Source organism: Carex rostrata, chromosome 4 (assembly GCF_964058835.1).
Source record: "Carex rostrata chromosome 4, lpCarRost1.2, whole genome shotgun sequence".
Classification (NCBI taxonomy): Eukaryota; Viridiplantae; Streptophyta; class Magnoliopsida; order Poales; family Cyperaceae; genus Carex; species Carex rostrata.
The window spans coordinates 3,594,121-3,605,157 of NC_135921.1; the positions used below are offsets into that span (position 1 = coordinate 3,594,121).

Here is an 11,037-nt window from a genome sequence, read left to right on the forward strand (position 1 = left end):
TCTTGTTCTCCATATTAATATGTGCTTGGAGACCAAATTTTACATTTTTTTGGAAATTTTTTACTATTTTTTTAGATTTATTGAAAATCGTTGTTTTTCAGACAAATCTGGACCATAAAAAACAGCGATATTCAATAAATCTAAAAAAATAGTAAAAAATTTCTAAAAATGTAAAATTTGGTCTCCAAGTACATATTAATATGGAGAACAAGATGAACGGTTCGAATGGACCGTTAGGATTTTGAAAACTCGAATATTGAGCCGTAACACGGGAGGCCTCTATGCAACCCATAGCATATTAGCCAAATCCATTAATCTGGTTCAATTATGCATCTCTTATATATGAATATGGAGAGCTAGATTACAATTTCAGTGATTTACACTAAAATATAATTGTGCAATCTATTGTGTATTGATGTCGTAGCTAGTTTAACTAAACTAGACTTGATATTACTTTTGATGTTCAATTAAGTACAATTAATTATTTAGGCTTGCCACGAGGGACTGTGATGTAGCTAGGTTGGATGCTCTTCGGACCTACTTCAAAATTTGATGGGTTTCATCAGGACCGTCCAATCAATTTTAAGATTTATGGTCATGTTTGGCAATAAATCCAACAGGTTCTTGATCTCTTTTAGGTTTGTGGCAGTAAACTAATTTTGTGTTAAATGGAATTAGACATAGAAAAGTTTCCTATTATATTGGAAATAAATAAGAAAACTTGCAAAATTAGATTCTTAGGCATGAAGGCATGATTATTCATGTTGTCACATCTCACCTCATTGCTCGGAAGAAATCACAAAATTAATAAAATACACCATTAGGAAAAAGAAATACTCAAATTTACATCGATCTAAGAGGAAAGAAAATTAATAAGTTGAGACTTCTTTTTTTACGAACATCACGACTTCATCATAAGTACGTAGGGTTTGCGCAAACAAATTTTGTAGAAAATAATAATGTAGGAACTTCAAATTAAGAATTGGTTTCTGGTTTCACACAAAGAGAGCGAAAGACAGCTCTTCTGAAAGAGCTCTTTCAAAAAAAAAATACTGTCAAGATAGGTGTCAAAATGACTAGTAGCATTGGGTTTGGTGGAGGTGAAGTTTATGAATTTTAATATGAACTAAATTTTTATAGTGTCTTCCTTGATTTTTAATTATATATATTAAAAAAAAAGGGTTCTATGAGCTGGCTCCTTAATTAATTTACAAGCCAACGAATGTTATTAGTGTTTGCTAGACCGACCTTGAGTCTCTCTGTTAACCTAACCAAAAGTGGCTTCCTCCCCATATCCATTCTAACAAGCAAATTTATTTCCCTCTTCTCAAGCACAATTTTATCCCACTACTTAATTGAGCCTCCATCACGATGGCCACAGCGTCATACATCCAAGAAAACAATTGAGGATCCCAACTAGTTTCTCTATTTAATAATTTAATTTTAGTTGTAATTTCCTCTACAAAGAACATTTTGTTTGATTAGTTGACATTAGGTCCCAAATTAATTAGATGCGTCTCATTGCAAATATTTGACAGCAACCCCAAATTACATTGCTGCAGTCATAATTATAGTGATGTACGTGTCTACATTTCAAAATTTTAAAATTTTGAATTAATTTAGTATAAAATTATGCGGTCAAAATTAGAAGATGTATAAATTAATTTTAATATATTAATTTTTTTTTATATATTTTTACCACTTGACTCTATACAAAATTAGTTCAAAATTTTTAAATTTTCACATGTAAACGCATTACTCGTAAGGCAGATGAGTTTCAACAGTTCGGATGAGTTTCAACGGTTTGGATCTGAACTCTTGAAATCTATCTACCTTATGAGTGATGCCTCTACATTCCAAAATTTTCAACTTTCGAATTAATTTAGTATAAAGTCATGCAGTCAAAAATAGAAGGTTTATAAATTCATTTTAATGCATTTATTTTTTTTAATGTTTTTTTACCACTTGATTCTATACAAAATTAATTCGAAAATTTAAAATTTAAAATTTAAACGCATCACTCGTAAAGTAGAGGAGTTTCAATGGTTTGGCTTCATTTTAAGTAACGAATCCGAACTGTTAAAATTTATCTACCTTACGAGTGATGTATCTACAATCCAAAATTTTAAATTTTCAAATAAATTTAGTATAAAGTAATGCAGTCAAAATTAGAAGGTTTATAAATTAATTTTAATGTATTCATTTTGTTAATGTTTTTTACCAATTGACTCTATACAAAATTAATTCGAAAATTTAAAATTTTTGTTTGTAAACACATTACTTGTAAGATAAATGAATTTCAACAGTTCGGATTCGTCATTTAAATTCAATCTGATAGATTTAGAGTTGAGTTCACAAAGGATTCGGTTAGCTTAAGAACACCCTAGTTCAACATTTTTTTTCAGTAATAATTATGCTAAACATATCCCAATAATTGTGAATCCCATTACAAACCGCCGCTAATGATATAAATTGGTAGTTTTTATTTGCCCAAAACAATAGCTAATTAAGGCCAATACAAAACGCCGCTAATTTGTAGAACAGAGCTTTTTTGTATATCAGATCTTGTTCACAAAAATTAGCAATGATCAAATCTTGTGCAACTGACAGCTCAGACTTCGGCTTGAACACATAAAAACCGTGCCTTACACAAATAACAAAGATTAATTAAATAGCCACAAAACAATAGTTATTCATATGGAAAAATAAATTAAAACTTAACTGGATATATCAAAGATTATTCAATAATTTACTTATAACTTCATCTTGAGCCCGGGTCTGATCAGATTCTGGCTTCCTTAAATGGAAACAATGCCCTTCTCCAATGGCCTCCCAAAATTTCACCTCACCTTTCCATCCACAGACCTTCAACTCCTCATAGTAATCTCTTCCCCGATCCCTTAACGTGTCGGTACCTCCAACCAAGACCAAAACCTGCTCGCACCCTAGCCCGGAGAGCGGTGGTGCATTCTCTGCTAACGGGTTGATCCATGGATCATCGAGACCCGTTGTCAAAGGACACACTATTTTCCATATGCTTGCTAGCTTCTCGGTAGTCACTGGATCGGTCTTCTCTGATTCAACCTCTTTTGAAGACAGGAAGTATGGATGGATCAGCACTGCACCTCGGATCTTGGCCCCACCATACATCGCCACGTGATGCGCAATGTTTCCACCAGCACTCACACTGCTAACGTATAATCGGGTGAAATCTCCATGTTTGCAAAGCCATGAATCGGACCCATTATTATTACTTTGAGAGAGAACCCAATCTAATGCGGCGTATCAATCCTCGTAGGCCACCGGGATGGGGTGTTCTGGTGCAAGTCGATAGTGCACTGACACAGCAACGACATTGCTTCGAGCAACTAGTGAGATCATGTATTTGTGCAAGAACGGTTCAAATGCGGAGCCAAGACAAAACGCGCCACCGTGGAAATAGATCAGTATTGGGAGTTTCTTGTCAGTGTCTATTTTGGGGATGTAAAGCCGTGCACTGACGCCGGGCGCGATCATGGTGTCTTTGGAAGAGACACCGGTGGTTGGATCGGTTGACGGTGATACAAAATCAATACCCATAAAGCGCTCGACACGACCGCTCTTGTAAATTCGGATTAAACCCTCTGCATCATAGATAAGTTCATCATCTGTAATTTCCATTCTGACTTTGGAATGAATTATGAATTGGAAGATGGAGCAAGAGTTGGAAGGCAGAGGAGAGGAGATATATGCAAGGATTAGATATATAATTTAATAGCAGGTGGTTGCTTACTCTGTCTGAGAGGTTAAGCTTTCTTGGAAACCATTTTTATCTATTTCAGAATTAATGCACAAAGGGTTTATACTTATTGGATCGATGTCTTTTGGTGCGTTAAAGATCGTTTATACTTATCTTGGACTAGTTGTTGTCCATCCAACTAGTCCCAAAAATGCACAAGATTAGACTATAACATCTATAATTTTTTTAATTTTAAATTAGTTTGCATTCAAAAAGGTTTGCTAATTAATTTTTATCAAATGTGTAAGACAAGAAATGGACGAAATTGCAAACCATTAAAATACGCCGTATTAATCAAATTGTCAATATAACCATATATTTTCCAAACAACACAAACATAAAATATAACAATATGCAATTCAATAATTATTTTAAGTAATTACTTAAGTATAATTAACTCTAATCAAACAAGAATAGTTTAAGCCATGCTTTAAGTCATGTTTGGTTGTGAAGTAAAGTTACTCTAGATTAAATTTCTTATTTCAAACAAAGGTAGATTAAAATAATCATGTTTGGTTAGAGTTTGGTGTAATAATCTCATGAAGAAAGAAAATTATAACATGGTGTTACTCTAACCGTGGAATCCAGGGGCGGAACTAGGATTTGAATTTGGAGGGGGCTGAAATTTTTTGAGGAGTGCTAATCAGTATGCATCTGTAAATAACTGTGTATAAATGATTGATGCATGTATATATGATTTCAACATTCCTAGTTTGATGGGGGTGCCTGGCCCCCGCTTGCACCCCCCAGTTCTGCCCCTGGTGGGATCCACAGGAGAAGTAAGTTACTCCACCTTTCTGGATTAACTCAAATGTTACTCCATTTTACTCATTCAAATTTACTACTCATTTAGTTTTTTAAAGATGGAATAAAAAGTTTACTCACTTGCTCCATATATAATCAAACATGAACTTTGCTCACTGACCTTAAAAGCAAACAATTTACATCTATGAGGAAAGAAAATGATAACTTATCTATCCCACTAAATAAAAGTATCTTTCAAAAATAAATACTATAAAAAACTTTTTTATTGACGGCGGATCCCAACAAAAAGAATAGTCTAGTTTTAAACCACCTAAATATGTAATTTAATTTAGACATACTTAAAATTTGATCTATATTAATTAATTAATTATCTCAAGTCGGTCTAACTATTCAGCATTAATTAATATGACGGTCTAACTAAGCATGCACTAAATTTTTATTGTGTCAGATCTACAAATTTATTGATTTTTAATTATAAAAGAGATTTTATGAGCTGCATCCTTAATTTTTTAAGCCATGAAATAAAATGTTGTTAGGGTTTGCTACAACCAACCTGGAGTGTAGCTCTATATGTTAACCTAACCAAAAGTGGCTTTCCTACCTCACTCTCTCATATACAAGATTTCGAGTGAGTCTATGGTACTATGCATATTACGATTTGTTACTGTGTTACGGCTCTATATTCGAGTTTTCAAATCCTAACGGTCGATCCGAACCGTTCATCTTGTTCTTCATATTAATATGTGTTTGGAGACCAAATTTTAGATTTTGTTAAAAAAAATTTACTATTTTTTTAGATTTATTGAAAATCACTGTTTTTGGATGGTCCAGAATTTTCAGATCAAGTGATTTTCTAGATATCTAAAAAAATAGTAAAAAATTTTCAAAAAATAATTTGGTCTTCAAACACATATTAATATGGAGAACAAGATGAACGGTTCGGATCGACCGTTAGGATTTGAAAAGTCAAATATAGAGCCGTAGCACGGTAACAACCCGTGATATGCATAGTACCATAGACTCACTCCAAGATTTCTGCTCTTGATGGAAAACAAGGAAATAAAGAAAACAATTATTTTTGTATTAGGTATATTGTTTACAGTGGTAACTATTGCTATTTATATTACAAAAGAATTCAAATAAATATTTAATTTTACCGCTGGTATATACTTTGTCTATTTTCGGTATTATAATTGTAATCGCTTGATCGAGGATGAACGATTGAGATTAATCCTCCAAATCTTTATTATTTTCAACACTCTCCAGTTCTCAAGTTAGAAATGTATATATCGTACAATTCTAGCTAGCTAGCTTGCTTGTCATATCTTTAAATTATTTCGGATTCAATTCTTTGATAAAAACATCTCCTAATTATACTTCATTTCTTACAAATAGAGTCTCTATTTTATTGGCTTTGACCTTCTTTCTAACAAAGTGGTAATTTTTTTTTTTATCTAGTTTGTTCGTGAAACGCTAGATTTAATGCAATGTGTTGTGTCGCAATACATTTTTATAGGTTGGTTAAATTCAATGCCCATATCATTGAGTAATTGTTTGAGTCATATTAAGTCACTCGTAGTAGATGTCATAGTCCGATATTTCACCTCAGTGCTAAATTGTGCCACAATATTACTAAATTTTTACCTACAAATATGTAAAAATTGGTAGTGAATTTCTACAGAACTTTCGGTCTAATCTATATTGTAATAGTTATATATAGTATTAGAAATGTTATTTTTCATTCAAATATTTTACCTGAGACTTTTTTTAAATATCCTAAAATTATATTTATAATCTCTAAATGTGATGTTCTTGAAAAAGTCAGCACAATGCTCGTCTAAATTACTATATATCCCAATGATTGCCATGAGGCTGCAAATGACGCAATTTAATTTTTAGTATTCTAAATTATATATGAAGATATAAATTATGAAGTGTTTTTTTCACCCATATCTTCCATGACATCCCAATGATTGACATGAGGCAGCAAATGACGCAATTTAGTTTTTAGTATTGTAAATCAAATATGAAGATATAAAATTATGAAATGATTTTTTTCACCCATATAATCTGCCATGACATCTGATATAAAAAAAACTTCCAATTCAGCAAGGGACATGCGCCTCCAAACAAAGTCCACCGAGGGGGACATTAATTATTATTATTATTATTATTATTATTATTATTATTATTATAATTATTAACTTCAAATAATCGATCCAAACCGTTAAACTGATGGATGTGTTTGCAAATCAAATTTTATATTTTTTAAAAATTTATTTACTATTTATTAAGATGGTACAAAAATTCAATAGTCTGAAAACAATGATTTTGTAAAATACTTAATAAATAGTAAAAAAATGAAAATTTTGATCTACAACCACACTTTAATACATTCATCATGTTGGACAGTTTGAATCGACTATTTAGAATTTGAAAATATAAAATGTAATTCAATGTCATAAAAAAAATGTAAGTGAATCTCTCCTCATATAAAGCCCATCCAATAATAGAAAATACAGTAGCATATATGAAACTCAGCTACCCATAACATACTAGCCAATTCCATCATCATCATCATCATCATCATCACCATTATTATTATTATTATTATTATTATTATTATTATTATTATTATTTATCTATCCTTGTCAGTATTTAAGAAATTGAAATTGATATACAATTAAAAGAGGAGATAAACGGTCAAACTGACTCGTATTTTTCATCGATCTTTTTCAAATTATATTTATTGCTGGGTCACAATTTAATTTCCCGATAGATGGATCCGTATCCTCTCAGGTACCTGACTCAACATAATTGAAATGAACGGACCAGATTTAGTTTCAATCGGTGGGTACTCAGGATGGCGTTAGGAAGCAGTATTATTTTTGCTTTAAGATTCGTGTCAAATTAAAAATTCCAATTTTAGACCGTCCGATTCAATTGTACGGTAACCTGAGGGATGTGAATTCCCGATAAAAGAGGATCGCAATTAATATAACAATGAAAAGGGAGAATTGAAAGGCTGGAGACCTGAATTTTATATTACAAATAACTTATTTTGAACTCTCTTTGATATTTTCATATTCGAAATCTTTTCTGAAAGTTTTTATAGCGTGAAACTTTACATAACCGTATATTACATGTGTTTGGAAGAACATAATTAGTTTAAAAAAAATCCATAAAACGAATAATTGAATAACAATATCTGCCTTTTCTTTTCAGACTCGGCAGAAATATATATTTTTTTCACCAGCTTTTTATTTATTTTTAAAGTAAGGTTCTATTTTATGATTTTCATTACTAAAAAAAAAGTTTTGCTTCTCACCCAAGTCCTTACATTCAAAACAATTTTTATCACCTTAGGTAACATAATATTTTTGTTTCGATATGAACCATCTAATTAAAATCTGCACGACTATTAAAGTGACACCGTTTGTTCCATCTCAGACCAGATTGAACCGAATTCATATCGGACGGCCATGATCCAAAAAGAAATATTATGGTACCTCAGAATATGGATTCACATTCAAAAAGGGGTAGTTTCCAAATTCTTTGGATGCTCGTATCTTCTACTATAATTTTTTTTTTTTTTTGAAAGGTTGGTAGAAGCTACCAACTAGTACAGAAAATTAAAGGTTTTTACATCTCAATCTAAACTATTACATTTAAACTCTGCACATCACACACAGCAATCTGTTTCTATCTTCCTTCCATCAACATCATTTCAACCACCACTCGTACTGTGCACAAATCCTATCAGCCAGGATATTTGGATACAACATGTAATCAAAGCTTACGGAAAATTCGAATGGACAGGCACTTCAAAAGAGCAGACGAGATGAACTGTCTTGAAAACCCCTCGATATGTCAATATCCCGTTGAAAGACTAGAAATCTCGATTTTTTTAATTAATACTCTAAAAAATAATAAAAATATCAAATATATATGTCCTCTGCTTCAAAAAAAAAAATGCCTTGACCGTCCAGCTGAGGGACGGTCAGTTTTTTTTTTTACCAAACATTTCCGTATTGGGACGGTCAACTTTTTTTTTTTTTGACCAAACCACCCAAGGATGGGGCAATCAGCAACAGTATATATATACATATATAGTAAGTCTACCATGCTTTGCAAATTAAAGCTGGTGTTTTAATTTACGCTCAAATCCTTAGGTTCAAAATTCAAATAGTCAATCCGAACTTTTTAACATCTTATTCATTTTTTTTTAGAATTTTTCAAAATAAGTATTTTTCATTAAATAAAAATAATAATAATAAATTCAGAAAACACTAATTTTGAAAAAATCTAAAAAAATAGTAAAATTTTTCTAAAAAAATATAAAATTTGGTATTCAAGCACATTTTAATATGAAGAACATGTTGAGAATTTATTTTTGACTATTTAAACTTTGAAACTAGAGATATGAGCGCAAATTAAAACACTTACTTTAATTTGCAAAGCATGGTAGCCTTACTATATATATATATATATAGAGAGAGAGAGAGAGAGAGAGAGAGAGAGATGGGCTACGGTGAGTTGCGAAGTAAAGCGACTATTTTACTTCACACTCATATTTTGCGATTTGAAAATTCAAACGACCGATCCGAACCGCTCAACATGATCTCCATATTGAAATGTGCTTGGAGACCAAATTTTATATTTTTGGAAGTTATGTTGGATCAGGACTGCACCTCGGATCTTGGCCCCACCATACATTGCTGTGTGATGTGCCATGTTGGCACCGGAACTCTCCCCACTGACATATAATCGGGTGAAATCTCCATGTTTGACAAGCCACGGCTCGGTCCCATTATCACTCTGAGAGAGAACCCAGTCTAGAATGGCGTAAGAATCCTCATAGGCTGCTGGGATGGGGTGCTCTGGTGCAATTAAGTGGTGAAGTTATGTTGTTCGATTATTAGGTCAATTGGGAGAATGTTAGATTAATTTCAATTAATGTGGCCTAGATAATGGATATAAATGTGTTGAGAGTTTTTAGTCTCTTAAGGTCACCAAATAAACTGTGTAACTCTTAATGCCATTAATATTGAGAGTTTCAATTATTTTGGTTTTTCACTGTTTGTAGAACACTAAATTTAATCCATCCATTTGGTATTTGATGGACGTATCAGATTAAAGCAAAACAAGTACAAATATGTCCTATCCATACCCATTAGAGGTTACACACAAATATTTCCATCTCAAATGTTTGTAACATTAAGAGAAAGAGGGTCAATGGAGAGAAACCGTTTATACACCAAGTTGAAATAGCATGACTGCATCTTCCGCATCAGGTAATTTTACGTTTGTGACAATTATATTGTTCAAGATTCTAAGAATCATGTTTGGTCTATGTTAATGCATAGAAACTTACACATAGATGATTTCATCATTATTTTACATTTGACTTGGAGGGAAAATGAATGAAAGATGGAGCAGAGCAGATTTATGAAAGGATTAATTAGATACTTATATTAATAGCATATAATTGATTAAAATATGCGGTTGCTTACCCTATCAAGAGGTTAAGCTATCTTGGGAACTGTTTTATTTATATAAGAATGCATAAAGGGTTGACTTACTGGATGTATATTTTGGGGCGTTGAAGTTCTGTTCAATATGGTTTAATTATGCATTTCTCTTATGAATATGGAGATTTTAAGTTTCAGTGATTTATATACTTCTGAAATTTAGTTATAAGCGTAAAATTAAATTAAGAAATTGGGAAATCAGAATATCTCTATTTATTCTGTATTAGGTAATATCATACTTAACATATTTAAACCGTAGTATCTATTTTTTTAGAGGGTTCAAATGCCTCCATTTTTTGTGCCTCCACCATGCCTCCATTTTTTAAAACTTTAATAATTCAAAATTTAAAACTTACAAATCAAAATAAAACCGTTGGATATGATCTACATCATGTTATCTATGCACATGTAAAAAATTATGACATTTCAATTTTATTTTGATTGTCATCAAGAGCTTGTAAAAAAATGCACTAATTTGAATGATTTTTAGACGTTGATTTTTGAACTTATTGATTCACATAAAAACAAAATTGAAATGTGATATTTTTTTATGAGCACATAGAGAAAATAACATAGATCACATCTAATGATTTTATTTTGACTTTTAAGTTTTAAATCTTGAGTTATTAAAGTTTTAAAAAATGGAGGAGGCACAAAAAATGGAGGCATTTGAACCGTCCTCATTTTTTTATTCTCTCGGCCTATTGGCCTGCTTCTCTACTGGGCTTTTTTCTTCCCATGGCCTTCTTTACAGCTATAGCGGCAATGGAGTATTCCATGAAGCGGGTTGTCAAACACTGTTAAACAGGTCAACACACCTCCTCCTCTTCCGGCTGCTACAATTAATCCTCACTCTTCTGGAGAATTCCACTCATGGAGCCCTCCAGTGCCCGTGATCCTCCAGTCACTCGACCCAGATATTCTGAGCCCACGCACATTCCTCCTCCTATTGTCCCACCGCCA

At 32.1% G+C, this 11,037-nt stretch overlaps 1 pseudogene; it reads right to left on the reverse strand.

The window, feature by feature from the left end:
- Positions 1–2,682: 2,682 nt before the first annotated feature.
- Positions 2,683–3,688, reverse strand: LOC144552720 (2-hydroxyisoflavanone dehydratase pseudogene; annotated as a pseudogene).
- Between the last annotated feature and the right edge of the window lie 7,349 nt (positions 3,689–11,037).